This window comes from Equus asinus, chromosome 25 (genome assembly GCF_041296235.1).
Source record: "Equus asinus isolate D_3611 breed Donkey chromosome 25, EquAss-T2T_v2, whole genome shotgun sequence".
NCBI classification, from domain to species: domain Eukaryota; kingdom Metazoa; phylum Chordata; class Mammalia; order Perissodactyla; family Equidae; genus Equus; species Equus asinus.
Window position 1 is genome coordinate 25,003,148 of NC_091814.1, and position 27,932 is coordinate 25,031,079.

Consider the following 27,932-nt stretch of genomic DNA (forward strand, 5'->3'; position numbering starts at 1 on the left):
GCCAAAGTTTGACCCACTCTGTTTTTATACAGCCTTCAAGCTGAGAATGGTTTTTACATTTTCAAATGATTGAGAAAAAAATCAAAGAATACTATTTCATGATATGTGCAAATTATATGAAATTCAAATTTCAGTGCCCGTAAATAAAGTTTTCCAGGAACACAGCCATGCTCATTCATTAAAGCACTGCCTATGGCTGCTTTCATGCTATAATGGCAGCACTACGAGAAAGAAATAAGCATGGAAAAGAACTGGCTAGTTTGTGAACAAGAATAAAATGAATAAAGAGAATCCAAAAAATTGAAGGCTTCCAGGATTTGGAGAAAGCAACTGCTTCTTAACCCAACAAGTAAAATATAAAACTAGGAAGACTTTTGAGTACCAAAAGTTGATTAAAACTCAGTGTTGGGACCAGCATCAAATTAGGAGTACAGCCATACGGGAAGGAGAACTATTCCTCTACCCTCCAGGTCCTTCTGGCTGGTCTAAGAACTAAATTCACGTGACATAAAATAATAGGAGAAAATCAAATTTTAATAACATACATACATGGGAGAAACCCAGGAAAACTGAGTAACTCACCAAAATGACTGAAGCCACTACCTTAAATACCTTCTTCATTTAAAGACCAAGGAGGAAGTTGGGGGTGGTGGTTTGGGACTTCAAAGGGGAGGAAGGCAATTTACATGGAGATGGAAAAGCAAATGTTCAGTAAACAAATGTTTGCTGGACCATGTATAGACAATGTGACCCGAAGAGAGAGAATTTTGATAAAAATGGGCTTAACAAGGATCTTCCCAGTCTATCATACCCAGAGTTATCTACGGTGATGGCCTGTCCTAGAACAGGCCTTCTATGTTAAATTCTTTTAGACAGGGGAAAGGTCAAAGTTTTCTTTCAGAGTCTTTTGTTCTTAAAAATAATCAAGCCAAAGAGACACATTTTGGGGTGGCAAATTCTGATCCCCCACACAGCCATCCCATCCATTGTTAAAGCCTCTGAGTGGATTATCAAGTCCAGGCAAGGCAGTCGTGCCCAGTAAATCTTTTCAAATGAGCAAAAAAGCTCAGGATGTTGCTCTCCCATTGATATCCGACAGTCTCAAAAAACATGCGATTCACTCAAGATGGGGAGGAGAAGAAAGAGGAGAGAAACAGAGGAGGTGGGAGTATGTGTGGGTGTGTGTGTTGGAGGGAAGCATGGTTGTGAAAAGGTAAAGAAATACAGCAAATTTAGGAAGGGCATATAGAAAAGGCTGTGACGATGGCCATTGGTCTGACTTGGACCTGGAGCTGACGGATTAGATAAAAAGCTAGTTTTTGAGAGAGTTGCCGAGTCAAAAGAACCATCTGCCTAGACTAAAATAGACTGTAACTGTTTGAGACTAAAAATGACCCTTGGGTTCCCATATATGTACAGATGAAGGCAATACTAGACAGGAAAAGTCGCTTAATCACGCAGGAGGGTGGAGTCCCTAAAGCCCATTCCAGGTGTGGACAGGGAGGATGACTGAACAAGCAGAACTGCCCAGGGGTTGGAGCTGGGGCACAGAGGACACCAAACTTCCAGAAAGTGGGATCAGGGTCAAGTCAGAAACATTCCCTACCCCAAGTGGTATCTCAGAATTACCACAGGGTGGTCACGAGTAAGTGGCATATTGTGAATATCCTTTATTAATTAAGACTGGGAATTATTATTATTATTTTTTTTTGAGAAAGATTAGCCCTGAGCTAACATCTGCTGCCGATCCTCCTCTTTTTGCTGAGGAAAACTGGCCCTGAGCTAACATCCGTGCCCATCTGCCTCTACTTTATACGTGGGCTGCCTGCCTCAGCATGGCTTGCCAAGCGGTGCCACGTCCACACCCAGGATCCGAACCGGTGAACAATGGGGCCACGGAAGTGGAACATGCAAACTTAACCACTGCACCACCGGGCTGGCCCCAAGACTGGGAATTTAGCTCAGTTTAGTCTCTCTTCATCTCCTCCAACCCAACTTACCTTAATATAATTTCAGATTTTAGATCCAAGTTTCCACTGTCATTTTTAAAACTCTGGTCATTATGTAACTTGTTTTTTCAGAAAATAACATCGACATTTGTGTTCAGTATTGTACTCAGAGCTGAAATAATTATTAGACATTTCTATGTTTAGTTGGTTTCATAATAATTCCAGTCTTCTATTATGATTTCTCTATTTTTGAGCTCTTAATTTCCTTCAATTCTTTTAGTAATTTCTTCAAGAAAAATGAAGGCACTGTGACTGGGCATCTGTATTGTTTCAGGCATAACATGTAACTGTTAAGAGTTCCTGGGTTTTTAATCTCCATACCCAGCAGTGACTCAGTGTGCAGCCTTAGGCTAGACAGCTTAACATGTCTGTTTCATTTCTTGAGGATCAAAGGATATTAAAACTGTCTGACCTGTGAAGGATTTTGTACAAAGTATTATCTGATGTCGATATTATAATATGTATGCAAGTTTTGTTTCTTTGAAACCCACACCATCAAAAATCCAGAATAAGTACTCCAAAAGTACTTTCCACTTGCACTGAATGCCTCCAAGGTATTTGGGTTCAATGGAACTTGATCATTTAGGTATGAGTATTTATTGTGTTTCCACTGATATAAGCTCTGTGATAGGTGTTGAGCATATAGAAGCTGATAGAGTAGGGAGTTTTCTTGCCACTCATGGGCCCACTGGCAGGGACAGCCTCAGGTGAAACTGGCTGTGACCAAGGAGAAATCTCTCTCTAGGTCTCTCAGATGAAGGTTAAAATGGAGAATACCTCTTTGACTCACTTAAAGAGCGTGCTGAGCTGGTTCTCACAGCATCCCAGATGGTCTGGTCTCTATCATCTCTATATCTGTATACAGCTGGTCCAGAGTGAGAGAGTAGAATCCGTCATTTTCTAAAATCTTCATGCTTTCACATTCTTGGCTGGATTCACTTCCTGTGGACATGTAAAATGAGTTCAGAAGTAACCTTGCCCACATGGTTTCAGCTATTGTAAGGCAATGGTTCTCAAAGTGCTATCCCCAGATAGAAGCAGTAACATTACCTTAGAACTTGTTAGAAATGCCAATTCTTGAGCCCCACCCCAGACCTACCAAATTATAATCTCTGGGGATAGAGTACAGCAATCTGTAATTTAACAAGCTCTCTAGAGAATTCTGATGCACACTGAAATTTGAGAACGATTGTTGAAGAAGATCACTTGTCAGGAAGAGGCCAGACCAAAACTATCAAAAAAATCCCACAAAACTTCCATGCTTGGAATTACCCTGATGTGTTTATACTTGTATGATGACTCTCCTCAGAAGTATGGTTAGGGATCTTAGGTGAGGACAACTGAAATATGTATCCGATGGAAATTTGAATTTCAACACTGCATTTCTGGATTACTGAAGTAAATAAAATTTAATAAAGTAAAGAAAACTTCCAACAAAAACAGGAAATTTTACTTCACTTACAGTCTATAAAAAGAAACTTTATATGCAAGCTAAGGAGTTTGAATTTGGTTCTACAGACAATAAAGAGTGAAATTGGCTTTAAGCAGGGGAATGATATGACTAAATTTGACTTTTAGAAATTCAACTCTAGTGGCAGTTTAGGAGATGGTATGATGAGGGGGAGATGCTGGATGTGGGGAGATGGAAAGTGGGGTAGTTCAGACGAACCAAGAGAATCAGGTAAGTGTAGAGGGCAGAGGTTCTTCCAATTCTGTTCCCAGACCACCTCTTCAGGTTCATCTCTGTCACCCACTCCCACAAACCCTGTGCTAAGGTCAGTCTCTGAACATTCTAGCATTTCAGTCTGTTCCACTCACACACACATTGCATATTTGATGTCCTTCCCTTTTTCCAAAAAAAACTCCTAAACAGCTTTAAAGATACAAGTCCACTTTCCTCATCTCTGTAATTCCTTCCTCACTTTCCCTTTTCTGAGTTCTTTGCTCTATCCTCTGTATTCCAATGGTAGCTGTTTATATATTTGCTGTAGCCAGTTGTGTCAATGTTTGTTATTTACCTGTTTATGTTGCCACTTTTTCTACTAAATTTTGAGTTCTTTGAGAACAGGGACAATATCTACTTGTTCATCTATTCAGCAAATACGTTTTAAGCTCCTAATTTGTTCCAGGAACTATTCTAGACAGAACAGTGTAAGTCTCTGCTATATTGAATAGAGAGATAGAAAACCAAAAAAAAACCACAACAGAATAACAGTTAATATGTATTGTGTTTGCTGTGAATGCCATGGAGTTGATTCCAACTCTTAGTGACCCTGTCTACAGCAGAGTGGAACCCTAACCAGTCTTTTTTGCACCATCCTCTCGCCTTCCAGAGCTATATCAGATGATGAGTCATTGCTATTCATGGGGTTTTCATGACCAATTTTTTGGAAGTGAGTGGCCAGGTCCTTCTTCCTACTCTGTCTTAGTCTGGAAGCTCTTATGTTAGGGAGAAAAATAAAGCAGGGCAAGGAGGATGGGAAGTGCTACCTTATGTAGTCAAGAAAGATCTCACTTAAAAAGGTAACATTTGAGCAAAGACCTCAAGAAGGTGAGGGGATGAGCTTTCTGGATATCCAAGGGGAAGAGTATTCCAGGAAAAGGGGCAGCAAGTGCAATGGCCCTGAAGTGAGAGTAGGGTTGGCTTGTTCAAGGAAGGAACACAGAAGAGAACAGTAGTAGATGAGGTCAGAGAAGTAGTGGGGAAGCAGATCATGAAAGGACTCGTAGACTATTGTTAGGATTTGACCTTTGTTCTGAGTAATATTGAAGCCACTGGAAGTTTTGGACATAATGTGTCATAATCTGACTTACACTTTAAAAGTATCATTTGGATGCTATAACGAGAATAGACCACAGAGATTAAGCATAAAGCAAGGAGTCCAGTGAGGAGAATATTACAATAATACAAACAAAAGATGGTGGCAGGGATTAAGGTGGTATGAGTGGAGGTGATGAGAAGTGGTGAGAGTCTGGATTTATTTTGAAGAGGACAAGATTTGTTGCTAGACTGTATATAGGATATGGAAGAGAGGAATAAAGGGACTTGAAACTTTTTTGTTTGCGACTGAAAAGACAAAATTTCCATTTACATAGATGGGGAAACCCATCTTGGGGGTAAATTGCACGAGTTTGGTTTAGTTAAGTTTGAATATGCTGAATAAGCATATAGTGATGTGAGCCTAAATTTTAGGAAGAAGTCAGAGCTAGAGACATGCGATTGAGAACCATCAGTGCATAAATGACATCGAATCCATGAGACCAGATGCTATCCAATGCATCTGTTTATTCCCAGTGCTTAGAGCAAAGTCTGACACAGCAGATGCTCAATAAACATTTTTTTGAGTAAGTGAAAGAATTAGTATTATAGTTCAGCCAAAAACAACTGAGGTGATATTAGCAAGATGGTAGAGTAGGAGGTCCCTACCTCAGGCTTCACTACCCAAGACCTGGCAGCTATCCATAGACAAAAGTGCCTTTGTGAGAGCTTTGGGATTTAAGTAGGAGGTTGCAAAATGCTAGTGAAGCCCAAGACCAATGAGAATTGCTTTGAGAAGGAAGGTCTGAGCCTCGATGGCAGACTCATTGAATGTGGTCCCATCTATAGCCCAAAACAGTGCTGTCCCCATGTGAACTTGGCTCCAGCCCAGCTTGGCCATGGTGCTGCAAACAGCCCTATCTGCCAAGTGACGTTGGAGGAGGTGTGCCTGTCCATACCTCTGGAAACAGGTCTGTTGGCTGCAGACCAAATACTGCAGATCCTGAAGTGGCCTTGTGACCCAGCTCTAGCCCTACTCTCAGTCTTCCTCACCTAAGGACCTAGTAATCCTCATCCATTCCTCTTTCAGCAGGCCCACTGAACTCAGCCCTAGCTGTGGACTCTGAAGTGTCCCTGAGACTTGGTTCCAGCCCCACCTGGCATGGTTCAGGGTTGGTCCTGCCCACCTAGGAAACTGGCAGGAGACACCCTATCCAAGCACCTAGTGACAGGTCTGCTGACCTCAGTCCTGACTGGATATTGAGTAACTCTGTATCTGGCTTCAGCTCTGCTCTACTGTGGTCCCAGAAGCAATCCTGCCTTCCCAGGGAGCCACACAGCGACACAGTGGGAGCCAAATCTATCCAAACCTCTGCTCATGGGCCCTGCTGTTATGCCTCTGGTTATATACCTGCCAACCACAAACCCAACCATGGACCTGAAAACAGTCAGATGACCTGATTCTTCCCCTGATTGACATCTTAGGGTAGTCTTATCAGTCCAAGGATCCATCAGGAGGAGGTCTTTACCTGTCAAAACCAGTTTGTAGACAGGAAGAGGTGTTTGCTCCTTCAAATGCAGACAGCAATGCAAGGCTACATGGATCATGAAGAATCAGGCAAACATGACAGCACCAAAGGAAACTAATAAAGTTCCAGTAACCAATCTCAAAGAAATGGAGATCTATGAATTGCCTGACAAAGAATTCAAAATAGTTGTCTTAAGGAAGCTCAGTGAGCTACAGGGGAGCACAGATAGACAGCTCAATAAAATCAGGAAAATAATGCATGAACAAAATGAGAAGTTTAACAAAGAAATAGAAATCATAAAAAAGAATTAAACAGAAATTCTGGAGATGAAAATACAATGAATGACAATAAATTTCCAATAGAGAATATCAATAACAGACTTGACCAGGCAGAAGAAAAAAATCTGTGAACTTGAAGACAAGTCATTTGAAACTATCTAGTCAGAGGAGAAAAAAGAAAGAAAAAGAATGAAGAAATCCTATAGGATTCATAGGATACTACCACATATAACCTTTGTGGGGGCTCCAGAAGGAGAATAAAGAGAGAGAGAAAGGGGCAGAAAACTTATTTAAAGGAATAATGACTGAACATTTCACAAATCTTGGAACGGATATGGACAATCAGGAACATGAAGCTTAAAGGTCCCCAAACAGGTTCCACCCAAAGAGGACTTAATTGAGACACATTATCATCAAACTGTCAAAAATCAAAGGCAGAATTTTGAAAGCTGCAAGAGGAAAATAAATTGTTATATATAAGGGAACCCTCATAGGCCATCAATGGATTTCTTAGCAGAAAACGTTCAGGCCAGGAGAGAGTGGGATGACATATTCAAATTGCTGAAAGAAAAAAATTCTAGCCAAGAATACTTTACCTGGCAAAGCTGTCCTCTAGAAATAAAGAAGAGATAAAGACCTTTCCAGACAAACAAAAGCTGAGGGAGTTCATAATTACTAGACCTGGCTTACAGGAAATTCTAAAGGGAGTTCTTCAAACTAAAATGAAAGGATGCTAATTAGTAACATGAAAACACATGAAGCATAAAACTCACTGTTAAAGGTAAGTATATAGTCAAATTTAGATACTCTAATACTGTAATGGGGTGTTTAAGTCACTTTTAATTCTATTATTAATGTTAAAATACAAAAGTATTAAAAATAAATATATGGGGCTGACCCCAGTGGCATGGTGGTTAGGTTTGCATGCTCTGCTTCAGGGACCCGGGGTCCATGGGTTCAGATCCTGGGTGTGGACCTACACACTGCTCATCAAGCCATGCTGTGGTGGTGTCCCACATACAAAATAGAGGAAGATTAGCACAGATGTTAGCTCAGGGACAATCTTCCTCACCAAAACAAACAAACAAATCACTATGGCTACAATAAGTAGTTAATGGATACACAATACAAAAAGATGTAAATTGTAACATCAAAAACAAAATGTACAGTGGGGCAAGAAAAAAGCAGAACTTTAGTATGCAATCAAATTTTAGTTGTTATCAGCTTAAAATAGCCATATAACTATAAGATGTTATGTGTAAGCCACGTAGTAACCACATAGCAAAAAGCTAGAATCAATCCACAAAAGATAAAGAGAAAAGAATCAAAGCACACCACTACAGAAAATCATCAAATCACAAAGGAAGGCAGCAAGAGAGGAAGAAAGGAGCTACAAAATATCCAGAACACAATTAACAAAATGGCAATAGTAAGTTCTTATCTATCAATAATTACTTTAAGTGTAAATGGATTAAATACACCAGTGAAAAGACATAGAGTAGCTTGAGTGGAAAAACAAACACACAAAAAAACAACAAAAAAATCACCCCGCTACAGGCTGCCTACAAGAGACTCACTTCAGCTTTAAGGACACACACAGGCTGAAAGTGAAGGAATGAAAAAAGATATCCCATGCAAATGATAACCATAAGAAGGCAAGGGTGGCTATGCTTATATCAGACAAAGAAGACTTTAAGTCAAAATCTGTCAAAAGAAACAAAGAAGCTCACTATGTAATGACAAAATGTCAATTCATCAAGAGGATTTAACAATCGTAAATATATGTGCGTCTAACTTCACAGAACCTAAATATATGAAGCAAATACTAACAGATCTAAAGGGAGAAATAGACAAAAATATAATAATAGTAGGGGGCTTCAGTACCCCACTTTCAACAATGGATAGATCACCCAGACAGAAAAATCAATAACAAAACATTTGACTTGAACTACACATTAGGCCAAATGGACTAAAAGACATAAACAGAATATTCCATCTAACAGCAGCAGAGCACACATTCTTCTCAAGCACAAATGAATATTCCCCAGAATAGCAATGGTAGGCCACAAAGAATTCTTATGAAAATTAAGAAGATTGAAACCATATCAAATATCTTTTCTGAACACATGGTATAAAACTAAAAATCAATAACAGGAGGAAAGCTGAAAAATTCACAAATATGTAGAAATTAAACAAAATGCTCCTGAACTACCAACAGATCAAAAGGAAAATCAAAAAAAATCTTGAGACAAATGAAAATGAAAACACAACATACCAAAACTTATGGAATGCAGCAAAGCAGTACAGAGAGAGAGGTTTAAAGAGATAAATGCCTACATTATGAAAAAAGAAAGGTCTCAACTAAACAACCTAACTTCACATCTCAAAGAATAGTAAAAGAAGAACAAACAAAGCCCAAAGTCAGCAGAAAAAAGGAAATGATGAAGATCAGAGCAGAAATAAATGAAATAGAGACAAGAAAGACAATAGAAAAGATCGACAAAACTGAGCTGGTTTTTTGAAAGAGAAACATAGTTGACAAACCTTTAGGTAGACTAAGAAAAAAGGGGGAAAATTTTTTTAAAAAATCAGAAATGAAGGAGGAGACATTACAACTGATATTACAGAAATACAAAGGATCATAAGAGACTACTATAACAATTATATGCCTACAGATTAGATAACAGAAGAACTGGATAATTTTCTAGAAACATACAACCAAGAAGACCAAATCACGAAAAAATAGAAAATATGAACAGACCAATGATGAGTAAAAGGATTAAATCAGTAATAAAAAAATTTCCCAACAAAGAAAAACCCAGACTAGATGACTTCACTGATGAATTGTATCAAACATTTAAAAAAGAATTAATACCAATCTTTCTCAAACTCTTCCAAAAAACATGAAGAGGATGGAACACTTCCAAACTCATTTTACAGAGTCAGCATTAACCTGATACCAAAACCAGACGAGGACACTACAAGAAAAGAAAATTAAAGGTCTATCTCCATGATGAACACAGATGCAACATTCCTCAACGAAATTCTAGCAAACTGAATTCAACAGCATATTAAAAGGATCATATACCACGATAAAATGAGATTTATCTCTGGGATGCAAGGTTCAATATACACAAATCAGTCAATGTAATATACCACATTAGCAGAATGAAAGATAAAAATCGTAATCATCTCAATAGATGCAGAAAAAGCATTTGACAAAATTCAACATCCTTTCATAATAAAAATTCTCAACAAACTTGGTATAGAGGGAACATACCTCAACATAATGAAGCCCATATATGACAAGCCCATAGTTAACATCAAACTTAATGGTGAAAAGCTTAAAGCATTTCCTCTAAGATCAGGAAAAAGGCAAGCATGCTCACACCAGACACTTCTATTCAACAAAGTACTGGAAGTCCTAGCCAGAGCAATTAGGCAAAAAAAAAAAAAAGAAAGAAAGAAATAGTAGGCATCCAAATCAGAAAGGAAGAAGTAAAATTGTCTCTGTTAACAGATGATATGTAGCAAACTCTAAACTTTCCACCAAAAACTGTTAGAGCTAATAAATGAATTCAGTAAGGTTTCAGGATACAAAAGCAACACACAAAAATCAGTTCCATTTCTATACACTAACAACAAACTATCTGAAGAGAAATTAAGAAACAATTCCATTTACAATAGCATCAAAAAGAGTAAAATACTGAGGAATAAATTTAGCCAAGGAGAAGGAAGATCTGTACACTGAAAACTACAAAACACTGATGAAAGACATTGAAAATACAAATAAATAGAAAGATATCCTGTGTTCGTGGATTGAATTAATTAATATTGTCAAAATATCCATACTACCCAAAGCAATCTGCAGATTCAATGTAATCTCTATCAAAATCCTGATGGCATTTTTCAGAGAAAAAGCAAGCTAAAATTTGTATGGAATCACAAAAGACCCTGCATAGCTAAAGCAATCTTGAGCTAGAAGGACAAAACTAGAGGCATCATGCTTTCTGATTTCAAAATATATTACAAAGCTATTGTAATCAAAATAGTATGGTACTGGCATAAAAAGAAACACATATACCAACGGAACAGAATATAGAGCCAAGATATAAACCCAAGTGTATACAGTCAACTAATCTTTGACAAAGACGTCAAGAATACACACTGGAGAAACAATAGTCTTTTCAATAAATGGTTCTGGGAAAATTGGATATCCACATGCAAAAGGATGAAATTGGACCCTTATTCTGTACTATATGCAAAAATCAACTCAAAATGGATTAAAGATTTAAGTGTAAGACCTGAAACCATAAAAGTCCTAGATGAAAACAAAGTGAAAAAGCTCCTTGACATGCGTATTGAAAATTATTTTTTCGTATGATACAAACAGCAAAGGCAACAAAAGCAATAATGAACAAGTGGGACTACATCAAACTGAAAGTTTTCTGTGCAGCTAAGGAAATCAGCAACAAAACAAAAAGGCAATCTACAGAATAGGAAAAATTATTTCCAAGCCAAATATCTAATAATGGTTAATGTTCAAAATATATAAGGAACTCATACACCTCAATAGAAAAAAGAAACCAAATAACCCAATTTAAACACGGGCAAAGGGCTTAAAGTGATATTTTCCCAAAGAAGACACAGATGGCCAACAGGTACTGAAGAGGTGCTCAATATCACTAATCATCAGGAAAATGCAAACGTAAAATGAAATATTACCTCACACAAGTTAAGATGGCAATAAAAAAAAGTCAAGCAATAACAAGTATTGGTAAGGATGTGAAGAAAAGGAGCCCTTGTACACTGTTGGTGGGAATGCAAATTGGTAAATGGGAAATAGTATGAGGATTCCTCAAAAAATTAAAAATAGGACTACCATATGATCCAGCAATCCCACTTCTGAGTATATATCCAAAGGAAATGAAAAAAGGATCTCAAAGAGATATCTGCCCTCCCATGTTCATGCAGTGTTAATCACAAAGCTAAGCTATGGAAGCAAACTAAGTGAACAATGATGGATGAAGGAATAAAGAAAATGTGGTATGTATAAAATGGAATATTATTCAGCCTTAAAAAAGAAGGAAATCCTACTATTTACCACATAATAGATGAGCCTGGAGAACATTATACTAAGTGAAATAAGACACACAAAGACAAATACTGCATGATCTCACTCGTATGTGGAATTTTGAAAAGTTGAACTCTTCGAGAGTAGAAGAGTGCTTACCAGGGGCTGGCGCTTGGGGGAAATGGAGAGATGTTGGGTAAATGGAGCATTCATTTATAAGATGAATAAGTGAGACAATGCACAGCATGGTGACTACAGTTAATAACACTATATTGTAGACTTGAAATTTGCTAAGAGAGTAGATCTTAGTATTCTCACCACAAAAAAAAGGGTAGCTATGTGAGGTGATGAGTATGCTAATTAGCTTGATTGTGGTAACCATTTCATCATGTATATGTATATCAAAATATCACATTGCACACATGAAGTATATACAATTTTTATTTTCAATCATACATCGATGAAACTGGGGGGAAAAACGGTTATGCAGAACATCAAGACTAAGTTCAGACATAGCTTGTGATATGAGTGACTGAATAAGAGCATAAAGTTTTTTCCCCTCTGATTAATTGTAAAAGTCTCTGTAAATGTTGCAAATATTTGCTACCTTTCTCCTCATTTCTTCTTCTTCTTATCCTCAGTGTTTCTATAGAATTTTGTTTGTTTACTATAGAATTTATTCCCTGTATTTTTGATAGTTTTAAGAGAACACAAGATTACGTACATTTCCTGACTTCTATTACTCCCTCTTTTTCTCTCGATGGCACCCTCCAGACCCTAAAAATACCCTCAATAATACCTGAAATAACCTGTTACCTCACTATCCATGATCCTATAGAATGTGACCCTAACAGAAAGGGTTTCTGCTGGTGACATTTGTTTATTATTTACTTTTCTAGATCATTTGAAGAGAGAATTTTTCCTGCCTGTGCTTTACATGCAAAACAAAAAATTTTCCAATTGCAATTAGCTGACAAACTGTGTGTTTACTATAAATGGAGGCCTAGGAGACGTTGGTGTAACTGAAGAACATTTGTCATATTATAGAAATTAAATATGTACTTCAAAGCAAAGTTTCATTCAAACCACTTCATTTGAAATCTCTGTTTAAGAAATTTCCAGTTTTGCCAAAATTCTCATGCATCAGAAATTTTGGAATTATTAGATAATTCACTGCATTAGCCTGATCTGAACTGAGGAATAAACACTTTCACGTGCCCAGTCTCTTAATTGGTGTGCATCACTGTTAGCCTACAATATAATAATCATCATAGGAAGATTATCCTTTAATAATGACTAAAGTGAGAACAAAGGAGAAGAGCTGAACAGACAATTTTAAGCCAAAATAGCACAGAGTATAGAGGCTGGTTACGGATGAGGATGCGGGTCCTCAGGGGCTTGATGATACACTTTTTCTGGGTCAAGATGGCTGCCTGGGCCCCAGCCCACTTCCCTGGCCCCTGTAGGCGATACTGGTAAGGTGTGCATGGCCCAAAGAAAACTTCCTTAAACAGTTTTGGATCCCTCAGGAAGAGTGAGAACAGATTGGGCTTCACTCCTGCTTCAGAGGCAATTTCATCCTTGTAATCCACCTACTGCACTCTGAATATGTTACGAGGATTATTCAGCATTCTGAAATCAGAAGGGAAAAAAGTCAGAAACAAGTCAGATAACAACTTCCATCCCTCCGAGTACAATTTCCTCTAAAACATGGTGGACCTTGTATAAGGGGATAATCTGTGGTGAAAAGAATTAACAGTTACTGATGATTTTGCCAAAAAAGTGAGAGATAAAATGAGTTTTCTTGTTTTCAGTGATCATGGTCTCACTGGTTTCTAACAATATATTTATTCAGCAGACTTTTTTCCCTTTAAATCCCTCCAATGGTCTCAGATAGTAATTGGTGGGCTTCAGAAGATTTTTGTGTTATTAATGACATTCTTTTCCTAAATCTTGTACTTTGGCCCTGCACTTGATTCTCATTCAAGACGTAATCTCATTTTGGTAAATCAGTGGTGAGGAATATGATATATGAATTTCACAGGCCAGTTATTTAGGTATGTGTGACACTAATTTGATTTTCCGTATTACTGACATGAAATTCCTGGCCCACATTCTTAAACCAAACTTACTGGATAACTGACTATTCTGAGGATGAAGCCTTTAGATCTAGAGAACATGCTATGACATTTACCTTGTAGATCCGCAGCTGATGTTTGTTGAATAGAAGTAAATTGCATTCCCAATGACAACGGTTGAGAATAATTTTTCATTAAGAAGATTTGGCACAACCTACAAGTTTCTAACCTCAGGTTAGAATTTTAATAGGATTCTATTATGATTTGCCAACTCATTTCTCACATTGATTTATCTTTCCAACTCCTTAAAAGAGTGAAACAGTTCTTTATTTCATTTTACATTTTCACATGGTTTACATCTCTCAGGCTTTGATGTGACATAAATTTATAATTGTCTGCTGTGTCTAGTGTTCCATGAACTTTAAACAAAGCTCCGAGGTTTCCATGTTGGGCAATTCTGTACCCATTCCATCCCATACACATTCCAGATATGATATTATGCTTGGTTAAGAGGAAATGAAAAAGTGATCATTTGAGATCTCATCTAGGCAAATAGACTCAAACTCTATGATAAGAAAAATATGAAGAATACTTGATAGGCAAACAACTCCACCTAACCACTTTCAATTGACTTTCACCAGAAAGCAAGTTTCTTACTCTTTTTCAATTTTTCTTCTCTTCTTCCTTATGTTCGCCATCATGACACCCATCGAAGGTAATTTGTTCAGTCCTAGAAAAGAAATTCCAAATTTGAACATGGCTTTCTTATGGAGAAGATGTGGTTTCAGGAAGAAATGGATACCCCGAGGGTCAGTTTGCTAGAAAACATCATGGGTGAGGTAGCACAGGAGTCGGGGAAATGGATCCAGGAGTCGCTCTGGAATGCCCTCCACTCTTTGTGTTATCGGGTGCGTGTGCCTTACGTGTCCTTTAATGAGTTCATGTGTTGGCTAGCAGCCCTCAAAGCCCACAAAGAGGGATGGACTGAAGGCAGTCACATTTAACTGACAAAACACAAAATAGTACGTGTGTAGTCCCATTACCAGAGTATTCTCTCTGGCTTTCCTTTAAGCAAAAAGTTAAACTTGTTCATTTATGTGATGACTTAGTTTGCAAATGTATATTGTAGCTACTAATGGTGATTCATTGTCTCCTGATTGTTTTTGTTGAACAGAGATTTATTCTTAACTTTCCATTATAACTCATGGAAGGCACCTCCCTACAATTCTCCTTCATTTCTTTGATGGGTGAAATCCTACATTTTGAGAAACACAGCCATGTTCCAGGAAAACATGGGAAACTTTTTAAAGGAGAAGCACACAAGTGATCAGAATTATTACAATGTGATTGGCCTCGTTTCATAAAGGTATGTTTTGAAGCTGTCTTCATCAATTTACTCTCAACCTTAGAATTGATGATATAGTAGAGAATAATAATAAAGAAATATGATGACAATAGCTAACCTTCATTCATTCCAGAATGATCCTAGCAACACTGGGAAGAAAGATAACTGTTATTTTCCATCTATACTTTAGGTTGAGATCTTTCTTCTACTGCCCTCACTTCCTGTACTACATACCTCCCTGAAGTGCTCTAAAGAATTACTTGCCAATAAATTGTCATTTGATGATAGCTTAAGGTAGTAGTTTTTCAACCTTCATTTTCATACAAGAATCCTAAAGATTAAATAGATATCAAATACTGAAGTAACAAATCTCAAGTTGCAGAATTTCAGACACTGTAAAGGTTAACTTCAGATATATTTTACAGCAAAAGACCTTTGCAATGCATCTGAAATCACACTATCTGGATGGCCATCTTTTATAAATATGTTTAAGGTCAGCACATACCCTTGAATACACAAATAGCCCATCGGCTCTGGAGTTCTGATGTGGGAATGGTGGTCCCACTGGTTGGAGGATGCCAATGAAAGCTAGTGTTGGTTTCTCTTGCTGAGGAGGGAAGACAAATTTAAACATGGAGCACTGACTGTCTAGAACTGTTGAGTCGTTTCCCAAAAAGGGAAAAGAGAAAGTATATCCTGTGGCAAAGATAACAACATCAAGGTCTTCTTCTGTGCCATCTTCAAAGATGGCCAATGTCTCTGTGAACTCTCCAATATTTGGTTTTATCAGAACTCTTCCAGAAATTATGTGATTGGGTAGATCATCAGCGAAAGAAGAGTGATGGCTCAGATATCCGAAGAATAAAATTTGAAATTCAGAAAAATTAATGTAAGTTATTTTGGAAAGGAGTTGAACTGAGAAAATACTTAAAATATTTTTTAGTTTAGCTGAAAAAATGAAAGACCTATATTTTTGTTTTACAAAAGATTTCTTTTGCTCAATGCTTTTTCTGAATTATTTACTGAATAAACACTGTATTGATCAGAAAGCCAACAATATTTATTTCATGCTTACTATATGCAAAGAGAAGATTTTGAAAGGTGATATATAAGTTTATACAAGTAATATATTGATATCTAACTTCTTTAAAACAATTTTTTGAGGAGAGATTTTTTAAAGCAGTTGGCAAAGTGTTCACATTGGAAGAGGAAAATCAGATCGTATTCTGATTTCCATTTTATTTTGAGAACCTGTCTATCACTTTTATAAATTTTATCAATGTTATGTAATTTTAACACTGTTAATAGTCCCTGCTTCCACGCTGGACTCCCTGCAATTTCTTCTATACTCTCCAGCCTGAATGATCTTTTTAAAGTGTAAAATTATTCCCCCAACAGGTTTCTATTTCCCCCAAAATAAAATCCAAGATTATCACCATGCCCTAATCCTAAAATCCATATGATCCGTCCCCTGCCTACCTCTCTGAACATGTTTCCTACCGCTATCCCCCTCCCCTAGGACTCTAGCTACACTGGACTCCTTGCTCTTTGAATAAATCATGCTCATTCCTGCCTTTGAACTTGGTGTTTCTTCTGCCTAAAGTGTTATTCTTTCAGATAACTCAGATATTCTCTCAAAACTTGCCTCCTCACTTCCTTCAGATCTCGATTCAAATGTCTCTCATCATACAAGCATTCCATAACCACTCCATCTATAAAAATATTTCTCTCCCCAACCATCCTTAATGTTTCTTCACAGCACGTATTACTCCACATCATTGCACTACATATAGACTTGTTGGTTTCTCCCCTACTAGAAAGGAGGATCAGCAAGAGCTAGGACTCTATCTGGCATTGTCATCATTCTACTCCTAGTACCCAGAACCCTCTTGACCATAGTAGGTACTCAAAAATATATTAAATGTATCTAGGCTGTAAAGATAGTCAATTTTACATGTTTCTCTATTTATACTTCACAACAGAAAGGCGAAAAGACATTGCATTTTATCAACATAAAACACGAAAGAGAAAATACATAACTATCCCAAAGTCATATGGCAGGTAAACACTAGACTTTGGTTAAAACTGGGCTGGTGATGGCAGGTCCAGTGTTCTGTATATATATATACATATATATATATATATATATATGTATATATATACACACACATAACTAAAATACCTTTTCTTTACCAACAAGGACAAAATAAATTTATCATCCATGATTTTGATAAAATATTTTAACTGACATATATTTATATTCTTTATACTTGGATGAATATGGATTCAACTAAAGGGAAAATAGTTCTCTTTATCTTTCCTAACATTTTAAGCAAAGTTTTATTCTATCAACACCATGTTTGTATTAATCATATAATGTATATGCTTATATTCGTCTCACATTTTACTCCTTTCTGCTTCACGGGTATTTCCTACTAGTTTGTATTCAAATATTCAGTGAATCCACATTCACCCTTTTCTCATACCCATTATATCTGCAGATTTCGACTGCCTTCATGTGGCAGACCTTCAGTCTCCCTTCATTATTTTCATTGTCTTCCTCAGATTTTTGTGGTTCCACTATGTATTTATTGAGGGTAATAAGGAACACACAGAAGGGCTCAGATAATATTTGTTGACTTGCTACTCTCAACACTGTTGACCATTCCTTCCTCAAAATGTTTTCCTTCTTATTTCCCTGTCCTTAATACAAATGCTCCTACCTCTCCATGTATACTTTCCTGCTCAGTGTTTTTAATGACTACCCTTCTTCACCTTCTCCTTTAACATTTGGGAGTCCTTAGCTTCTGATCTAGACCTTCTGTCTTTTCCCCCTAGATCATTGTTTCTTAAGCCAACATGGGGAGAAGAGTGTGTGCATGGAGATGTGTGTGTGAGTACAAGTGAGAATACCAGAAGTACCTGTTCAAACTTCACCGGTCTCCCTCTTCCCAATTCTGGCAATCACACCCTCCAGCACTGGGTCTCTGATATACCTCCCCAGGGCTGATGACTCTAAGTCTAACCCCCTACCTCACAAGTATCCCAAACACAGATTTCTAAACCTTAAATCAGCAACCAGCCTCCCCATACCTTCCAAAGTTGCTTTCCTTCTAAATTCCTTACCTTTGTAGGATAGTACACTCTCTTTTCAGTCATTCAAGCTAGAAACCAAATGCCAACATATAATCATGTTTTTTTTTATTTTCTGTATTTTATGATGTTTTCTCATCTTGAAAAGCTTGCTGGCCAGGGAGAGGCTGACCCTCTCAGGGCTAGCCAGTTCTTAGAGATGGCAAAGGGCTCTGCCGGGAGCAAACCAAGCAATTCCAAGTCCATAGCCCCAACCAACTCTTTATCTAACTCTCATACACCAAGCTAATATTTCCCCTGTCCTAAATCATCCCAGGGCCAGGAACCAGGCAACTAGAGGCCACCGCTCTAGGCCAAAGCAGCCAAAAGTATTTAAACTAGCCAATTCTAAACTGTTTACCTGCCCTGCCTTCCCTTTCCCATGGAAACTAAAGGCTCTGGCCTCAGCTTTTTCCCTTGCTTCTCTCCTGTCTGACCAAACCTGGTGCTCCTATGTGGCCCTACATGGCCCAGCGTGTCTCCTCTCAGAAAATGTAAGTAATAAATTCTTCTTTCAATGGCATTGGCCTCTCTATGTCATCACTCAGTCACCTTCAAAAATTAAAATCCCATGAGTATAATTTTAATATAGTCAGAAAATTAATAATATAATAAAACACCACAAAATCGTTGAGCATTGACTATGTGCTGGGTACTAGCATCAGGTGTACATATATTTTCCTCTTGAATGCTCAGAACAGTCCTCTGAGTTGGTGTTAATGTTATTCTCATTTTATATATCAGGAAAGTGAGGCACAAACAGTTAAGTAAATCTGACAATATCGCACAGCTGGTAAGTAATGAAGCCAGGATTCAAACTACAGCTATCTGGTTCCAGAGTTCTGGTCAAGGCAAAGAAAGCATGTGTTGCATCTCCAAGGACTCCTCTGTCCCTCAAGTCTCCCATCTTACTGCTGGAATCTTACTGGATTCCTGAGTCATTCTTTTAGCCTGGAAAAATAGTTGATTTTTATGACATAATATACCATCTACTGCTTGTCCATCATCTGAAGGTCTCTGAGTCCAGAGAAGAGGTGACTAGTAGCCTGAAAACATGAAGGATGGAGACAGATGAAGCTGCCACCATCTCCTGAAACTTTATTTCTTTCCTCTAAGTAAGTAAGTAGAACGTGAGAAACGTGAGAAAGGAAATGATTAACGTTCTCCTAAGATAGTTGAAGTCTATTTTCAAGGTGGTAAAACATGAACTATAAACTACCCATATGTTCCAAGTCTGACCTGCTGACTCCAAAAGGCAGAGGCAAAATTATGTTTTAAAAATCCTAGAACATACCTGTGTTGATGTAGCAAACCATAAATGTTGTGGTTAAATCGAAGGTTTAATTTATCCTCTGCCCATTTGTTGATTAAGAATGTAGGGTAAAATTTGTTGACGACACTGTTAAAACGAGTGAAGAGAACAGTGTCCATAGGCATCCCATTATCCCAGACCCGGTTCCAAATCCATGCAACCTGCCTTGTGCTGAGAAACACCTAGGAGAGAATGCAAATAAATGAAAAATAGATTCCTCACAATATAGCAGTGTCCTTTCATAGGATCCTTTTCTCAGTTCTTCTGATATCTCTCATTTGACTTATGAGGAGAAATGGATAAGAACTCTCTCGCCTTTTTAGCATGAAGAGTTCCTCCATTGTCAAAGACAGGTAGACCAACAGATCTCACACACACTCGCACACCTGACTTGTTGCTTACAGCTCCAGAGATCTCCCCAAGGCTTCCTCTGGATTTCACCCACTATCTCTTTTGAGCCTTCTCCAACGTAGCGTTTGATGCCTGCACTCTCTTAAATTTCAAATTCTGGAAAAACACAGTGACTGGGGCCGGCCCCGTGGCCGAGTGGTTAAGTTCATATGCTCCGCTTCAGCGGCCCAGAGTTTCACTGGTTCGGATCCTGGGTGTGGACATGGCACCGCTCATCAGGCCACGCTGAGGTGGCATCCCACATGCCACAACTAGAAGGACCCACAACTAGAGTATACAACTATGTACCGGGGGGATTTGGGAAGAAAAAGCAGGGAAAAAACCCACAAAAAACAGTGATGCATGAAGACTAGAGATCATCAAATTGACACATAAGATTCTATTTATCTGCTAATTACATTATTATTGTATCTAGAATGCTTAGTTAATCTGCATCCCTAGAAATCTAAGTATAGAAGGAATCAGAGTTGGGAGATGGCATCAAGTGTCGTGTCAACTTAAAATAAAGGGATTTAAAAAAAGGTTTTCTGACATGTTCATTTTTTTAATTCTTGGCTGAGCTGATGAAACCTCCGCACTCTGGTAAAAATAAACAATATGGCAGTCACTAAAATTTGAAATATTTATTTTTATTCCATGCTCAATTTTTGGGGGAATGAATTGCTGAGATGTCTACCGAGAAAAAGGTATAAAGAGGTAAATAACAATCAGGATTGAACCAGTGTGTGGGTACACACTACACACATTCCATGCAATGCTCACATCTCAGCGGGCAGTAGGCAGTTTGCATCTCAGGAAAGGGAATTTTAGAAACCAAACCTGTGCAACTACATGACTGAGTTCGATGGCCAAATCAATTCCAGAATTTCCAATGCCGACCACAATGATTTTCTTGCCCCTAAATTCCTCTGGAGTCTTGTATTCCCCGCTGTGCATCTACTGACCTTTGAACCTCTTGATTCCTATGGGCAAGAACAGAATTGCTCAAGTGTTGGCCATTATTTTATTTTTTTTAACTGCTGGTGTATTCTAAAGCTTATTACTGAACTCAAAGGCCTATTTTAAATCTTATTTAAACCTCTCATTTGCTGGTCTGCTGTTGCTGGTCTGTGGACTCTGCCTGTCCAACATCATGAGACAAAATGAATCCTTCTACAGTCTGGTTCTAGACCACAAATTCTATGCTCAAATTCCCAGGTTTCTAAGAATCTCAGACATCTCATTTCTGCCTCCTTTTTACTTAGCTATACCCTGCAAAGCCTTCAAAGAGGAGCTTGGCTCCTGTTTAAGTAACACATCTTCCTCATCTGTCATCCTTGTTATTTACAACTACTGCTGTGGACCCGATTCGCTGTCTTCCTTTCCCAGCCCAAGCTGCCTCTCTGTCTAGGTTGTTTCCATCTCTTCCTAGGCCTAGTGCATCCTTCCTGCTTTGCACCATCCACTCTGCTCTCCTACTGGGGACCAATGCTCCAACATCACCCACAGGATCTGAAGCCGAGATGATGGAAGAACTTATTTTGCCTAAAAATTTGCTCTGACTTAAACAGAAACCTCTTGTGGCAAAGCCACAAAAGTTGGTTGATTTCACAGCATTGCATCTTTTAAACAACATGAGGGCCTGCACATAAACGGCTTCATTTGCTCCTCCTGTGACACTCGACAGCCTTACTCAGTGCTGATTGTGGTTCATTCCTTGCCCTGTTGCATTTTCCGTACAGAATCCGCTCCAAAACTTCAGCTTTCCCCTGGAAGCAGTTCTTCGACATTCACCTAGAGAACTCCTGGCATGAATCTAATAGTTCCCAAACACCAATTTGGCCCAATTCTATTGTCTATCAAATTTCTGACTGCAGCTTTTTCAATTATTTCCCCCCTCCTTGGCCCCACTGCAATCTCTCTCACTCCCTGAAAACAGCTTTTCTTCTCATTTTATGAAACAACAAAGACCTTATGTGAGCTCTTCAACGCCAGAAGTATTTACATCCATCCTTCCTCTGTCTCCTTTCCCCAGGAGAAAACATTTCTCCTCTCTTCCAGAATGAACCCTTTGCTCTGTGGGTCAATATGAGAGAAGACTTTGAGGCCAAACAAACCTAGGCATGAATCTCAGCTCTTTCTCTATTAGCAGCATTTGTAATGTGTAAAATGGAAATCGTTTCACCTATCTCATAGGAATGGTATAAGCACCCCTTAAAATACTCCTATAACATAATAAGTACTTGAAAAATAATTTTAATGCTCTTCTTTGAATGTCTTCAATCCCATCCCATCCTCTCCCATTTTCAGTGAACATCACAACCTTGTCACATTGTGGCCTCCTCAATCTTTCTCCCTCGTACGGGCAGAATCAGCTCTTCTTCCCACAGCCTTCCCCATTTCGGGAAATGGCAACTTCCATGCTCAGTTTGACAAGATTAGAGTTATCCTTGATGCCTCTCTTTCTATCACATCTCGTATCTGGTCCATCAGAAAATTGTGGCATCTCTATATTCAAACTATACTCAGGATCCAAGTACTTCTTTATGTCACTACTGCCACCATCCTGGTCCAAACCACCAGGATTTCTCACCTGAATTAGTGCAAGAGCCTGCCCCTGGTCTCCCTGCTTTCACCTTTATCACCTCCTTCCACAACTATTGTCAACATAGCAGCCAAAATGATTGGAGCATGCCACTCCTCTGCTCAAAACCTCCCAACAGCTCCCACTTCACTCAAAGTTAAAACCAGAGTCCAAACAAGGGCCTTTAAGGCTCTTCTTTATCTGACCCACCAATATCATTCTCTGACATCATCTCCTTCCTACTCTTTCTTCTACTCCTCCCACATTGGACCTGTCAGGCACACTTCCACCTGAGGGCTTTGCACTTACTCTTCCTTCTGCATTGTGCTTTCCCCAGATATCTGCATCACTTCCTCAACTCCTTTGAGTATTTGTTCAAATGTCCCTTTCTCACTGAAGCCTTACATGGCCACCCTATCTAATCTTGCAGCACAGCCCCCATCCCTAAAATACCTCCCCATTCCCTGATAAATGTTTCTCTTCACAGTTATTGCCTCCCACATATTTATCCCATTTGTGTCTGTCTCCGATTACTGCCATGCACACTCCTTGGGGACAGAAATTTCATCTGTTTTGTTCTCTGCTGAGTCTCTGGCACACAGTTGGTGCTCAATAGGTATTTCTTGAATGAATGTTGAATGAATGAATACAGGAATACTTAAATCTCTAATGAACTAACTAACTGATTAACTAATAGACCTCTCTTGACCAATTTTAATCTCCTCTATCTTCTCGTATACCAGGAAACAGACACTCATAGCAGTGAAAGTGGAGCAGACTAGAAACTCCTGAGAACCTCGAAGGAATCTCAGGTTCAACCTTCTTTGAGAAGACTGAGTATACATCCCGCTTCTAGAGATAAACAGGGAGATCTTATGCAGGTAAATTATTCCTGCACCGTTCCTTATATGCAGGGTGCTTAAGTTTCCAAATAGTAAATAATAGCATTGTGGTCTCCTCTAAGATGCTTAGTGACACTAGCACATAGATATTTATATTCATCATGCAATACATACACATTCAGGCACAAAGTTAAATCTTAATATTTAATTTTCTGTAGCTTTGATCTCACTATTTACTCCAAACTATTACTGACACAAAACGATTCCCACACTTTGCCTTCCAGTTGTGGTAAATGTAGCACTTTTGTCTTGAAACAGCCCAGAACTGGTGGTAATAGTGTATTAGTAACTTTAATTTTCAATTTTATAACTTTATGTATTATTTGAATGAAACTTGAAAGTGCATGCCTTACTTTATAATCAGAAAAAATAATATTTATTTAGAAAATAAGGTGACTTTCAGAGTTATAAACTTTCTTGAAAAGTAATAACTGCAACAATGATAAAACCCAACACCTGTGCCTTAGCATTCAGTATGACATACCTGGAAAGTTCTGGAGTGGCAAGAAGGGATTGGTATAAAGGCCAGTACACACCATAACCCCATCAAAGACAAAGAATTTCTGCTTCCCTTCAACCTCAACCACAACATCGCACTGTCCTGTGGAAGAGAGGTCGGAGTGCTTCCTCACACTGCACACCTTTGACTGCGAAAGAGACAAACCCAGACTTGTGACCACTCTGCACAGTTGCCCTCCTGTCCAAGAACGCAAAGAATAAGTTTGGTTACAGCTACTCTCCTCTCAGGTTTTGTGAAAGAGTTCCTTTATAACTGGTTTCCCTACTAGGCCTTTTTTTTTTTTTTGGTGAGGAAGATCTCTTACCAGTCTTCCTCTTTTTGCCTGAGGAAGATTGCCACTGAGCTAACATCTGTGGCAATCTTCCTCTATTTTGTATGTGGGACACTGCCATAGCATGGCCTGACCAGTGGTGCTTAGGTCCTTGCCCAGGATCGGAACCCTCAAACCCAGGGCCACCAAAGCTGAGTGTGAGAACCCAACCACTACACCACCAGCCCACCAGGCCTTTTATAGCAGAGATGTAGCCCGGTTTGTTCCCAGCTGTGGTCCTGAATGTAGTTAGCGGTGAGCCAACACCAGGTGCACAGTTTGGCATTTCAGCCAATCCACTTTACTTTTTTCCTGAAAGAAGTGAGGAGAGGAGCTCTTGCTGACTTCACTGGAGATGTACACAAAGCTAAGCTCCAAGACTGAATATGGCTTACTGCGCTTTGCCCTGGCCTGGCTCTTTACCCAGAGGGTTCCACACATGCTGAGTGTTCTGTGTCCCACTTAGCAGAACCTGGATGTGCTTCTTCAGGTGAAAGTGTTTGAGGTACATCCTGATATACTCCATGATTTTGGAATTATGCAAGTAGTTGGGAAAGTGATCAGGGAAGGGATAATCACTGAAGGCTGTCATCTCCTTCAAAGCGTTGCTGGTAACAGATTTATAGATACTTGGCCTACCAGCTTCAACCTTCTCCTACCAAAAAAGGACACCCACTGTCCTTTTAGAATACAAGACTAACAGTTAAAAAATAAGTACTTTATTTGCCAAATTATGAGGCTCCTGGGATAAATTCTTTCAAAGAAACTAAAGTCGCTTTTCTGTTAGCTTGTGGTAAATAATTGAAAAGAGCAGGTAATTTTGCTGGGGAACAAACACAAGAACGTGAAAAGAAGACGGAAAGGACATGAAAAGAAAAACGTACGTAGATCACCAGAGAGTGAAAATGAGCAGGGGAAGTTGGGGCTGCTTCCTGGCCCACAGAGCTTGATGGGGTCAGAGTACTGGATTGTGGGGTGACCAGAGAGTCCCGGGCAGAGGGTATCTGAGAAGTCCGAGCTCTTATAGTGAGTGACCGAAAAGAAGAAAGAGCATGATTACATTAGACTTTCTTTATTCCCTTCTTTTTATTGGCTTTTTTTTCTAATTATAAAAGCAGCATGTTTATTACAATTTTACAGAAAGTTACAGAGAATATATCACTCATGATGATCACTTTAAATGTTTTGATGTATATCCTTCAGACTTAGTCTCTCAATCTTTCAGTATCTCTCTCTCTATTTCTCTCTATGTTATCTACTTATTTATACAATACAGATAGGTATATAGTACTTCAGCATTTACTGTTATATTTTCTAAAGGGTTTTTCACATACATTACCTAATTCAATCCTGTGAAGCACATTATTATCCTCACTTTTCAGGTTATAACGGCAGCCCATACAACATATAATATCTGTTATGTGCATTAGCAGACATTCTTGATTTTTTCAAAATGAAGGCTAGATACCGAAGTAATTTAAGGCTAAGGAAAAAACACACCATCACTGAAAATATGTTATTTTCTCCTAGAAGAATTTATTGCAATCCTAAAATATAATCGTTTTCATATATGTACACAGAAAACACAATCTGAAGGGGTTTATTTTTTTCTGCATCTTATGTGCAATATTGGTGAAATATAGGATCAGCAATGCATGTACTATGAATGGTATTACGAAGCTACAGTAATGCATGTACCTCTAAACTGGAAGCCAGGAAATAAGAAATTTAATTCCTGCTAAACTATATCAACTTTAAGAACAAATCAAAGTATGCACTTTCTTCTTCAAAATGAACATTGTTTATTAATAAAGCCCATCGTGATGAAACACTCATATACAAAAATACCCCTCTTAATAAGGATAATCTCTGCAAATATAATCAGCATTTTTAATAAGTAAAAGCTTAAAATATGGGCATCACTAGTGGAATCAGTGATTTGATGTGGTATGTTTTGGAATTTTGATTTGGTCCTTGAGATAAATCATTGCATGGCTTGGACAAGGAATTTGATATCAAATCATTTTCGAAATCTATTTCTTTACCTGTAAATAAATGCTTGCCTATCTCATAGTGTTGCTGTGGAGACCAAATAATGCACACAAAATGCCTTACAAACCCTACACAGGAGATCAACACTCTCATGCAGTGTGATAGGAATAATAGTGGATGTGAGCAAAGGGTGCTGTGGACATCAGGCTGCAAGGCTGGAGAAGCTTTCCTGGAGATGTGTCTGTATCTGTCAGGGTCCAACCAGAAACATGGAAACTACTCTCAATACTTGAAGTAGGGAATGTAATGCAGGGAACTGGTCACACAGGTAATGAAAGCCCTGAAAACCAATGAGGTTTGGTGAGACATCTCAGAGATTAGCAAAAGCAGGCAGCACCACCACCTCTAGGCTAGATGTACTCACTTAAGGGTTGGTATGCTTTTTTTTTCCTTCTTTTCCCTTCCGTGACAATCTTGGAGGCCCTACGGTCCAAGGGTATAACTATAAGTTGGAGAAGGGCCACTTAATCACATATTACTACGATGCAGCACAAAACTATTATTGTGCTAAGCTCTCGAGATTTTAGGGTTTGTCTGTGGGACAGTTAGTGTTAGTTGCCCTCACTAATACATGTATGCTACTGGGCTGAAGATAAAAGTATAGGGGTCTTGTATCAGCACATATGTGGTAGCTAAAGCCAAGGGGGGATAACGAAGCATCCTAAAGAACTTGCAAAAAGGTGAAAGACCAGAAGACTGAGAATAGAGCCACAATCAGCCACACTTAGAAGCCAAGTGGAAAAATATTGAGAAAGAAAAGATCATGAAATCTCAGAAGGTAGGGACCAGTGTTTTAAAAAGGAGTTGGCTTTTAACATTATTAGATCCCCTTGAGAAAGCAAGAAAATTCTGGACAGGAAGTCCATTTGATTTGACAGCTTTGATCAGTAACAACAGGGACAGCAATTTTTGGAAAGTGCTGAGTTGCCCATCATGTAACAATGGCGGCGACAGGAGGGGAGAGCAAGCACACGTTTCTCCTCCAAGGGGCTAGACTCTGAAAGGAAGAAGAACTAATGCAACATCATCCTTCCGGGGCAAGGAAAGACGGAGATTTAATGCACAGATGTATGTACTAATAAAATTACAACTATTATGCTGGTAACTGAAGGATAAATTAGTGCTGTAATCCTTTCATTCCTATTTCCCAGATATGGAAAAAATGTCAGCGCACGGATAGAAGCATTAAATCTATTCATAGTTACCTCGTATCTCCACAGTCCTCCAATGTCATTGCTTCTCTCAAAACAGGTAGGCTCCAGGCCCTCTTCCAGACATATCTTAATGGCGCCTAACCCGCTGACGCCAGCACCAATCACTGCGACTCTTTTTCCCGGCATTGAGTCTTGCATCAAGAAAAGTATTAGCGTAAAATCAGATTTTTATTGTCAAGTAATTTTTCCTATACTGCAAGGGTTTTTTTTTCTAAAATTGCTAGTTAATGCATTTAACGAAAATCCTACTTAAAGGGGTTATGTCATTCAAAGGCTCTCCGAGGGACAGAAAATCGTACCTCACAAAGGCTTTCTCATTTTCCAGTATAAAGTATATTTAAAAAAAGATTTGACTTCTAAAATATCCCTAGTCACATGACTTCACTTTTACATTTTTGGATGGCTTCCATCTACCTGATACATTTACACACACACACACACATAT

At 38.6% G+C, this 27,932-nt stretch overlaps 1 pseudogene; it reads right to left on the reverse strand.

Annotated features, from left to right (window-relative positions):
* Nucleotides 1-12,193: 12,193 nt before the first annotated feature.
* Nucleotides 12,194-27,613, reverse strand: LOC106831105 (flavin-containing monooxygenase 5-like; annotated as a pseudogene).
* Between the last annotated feature and the right edge of the window lie 319 nt (nt 27,614-27,932).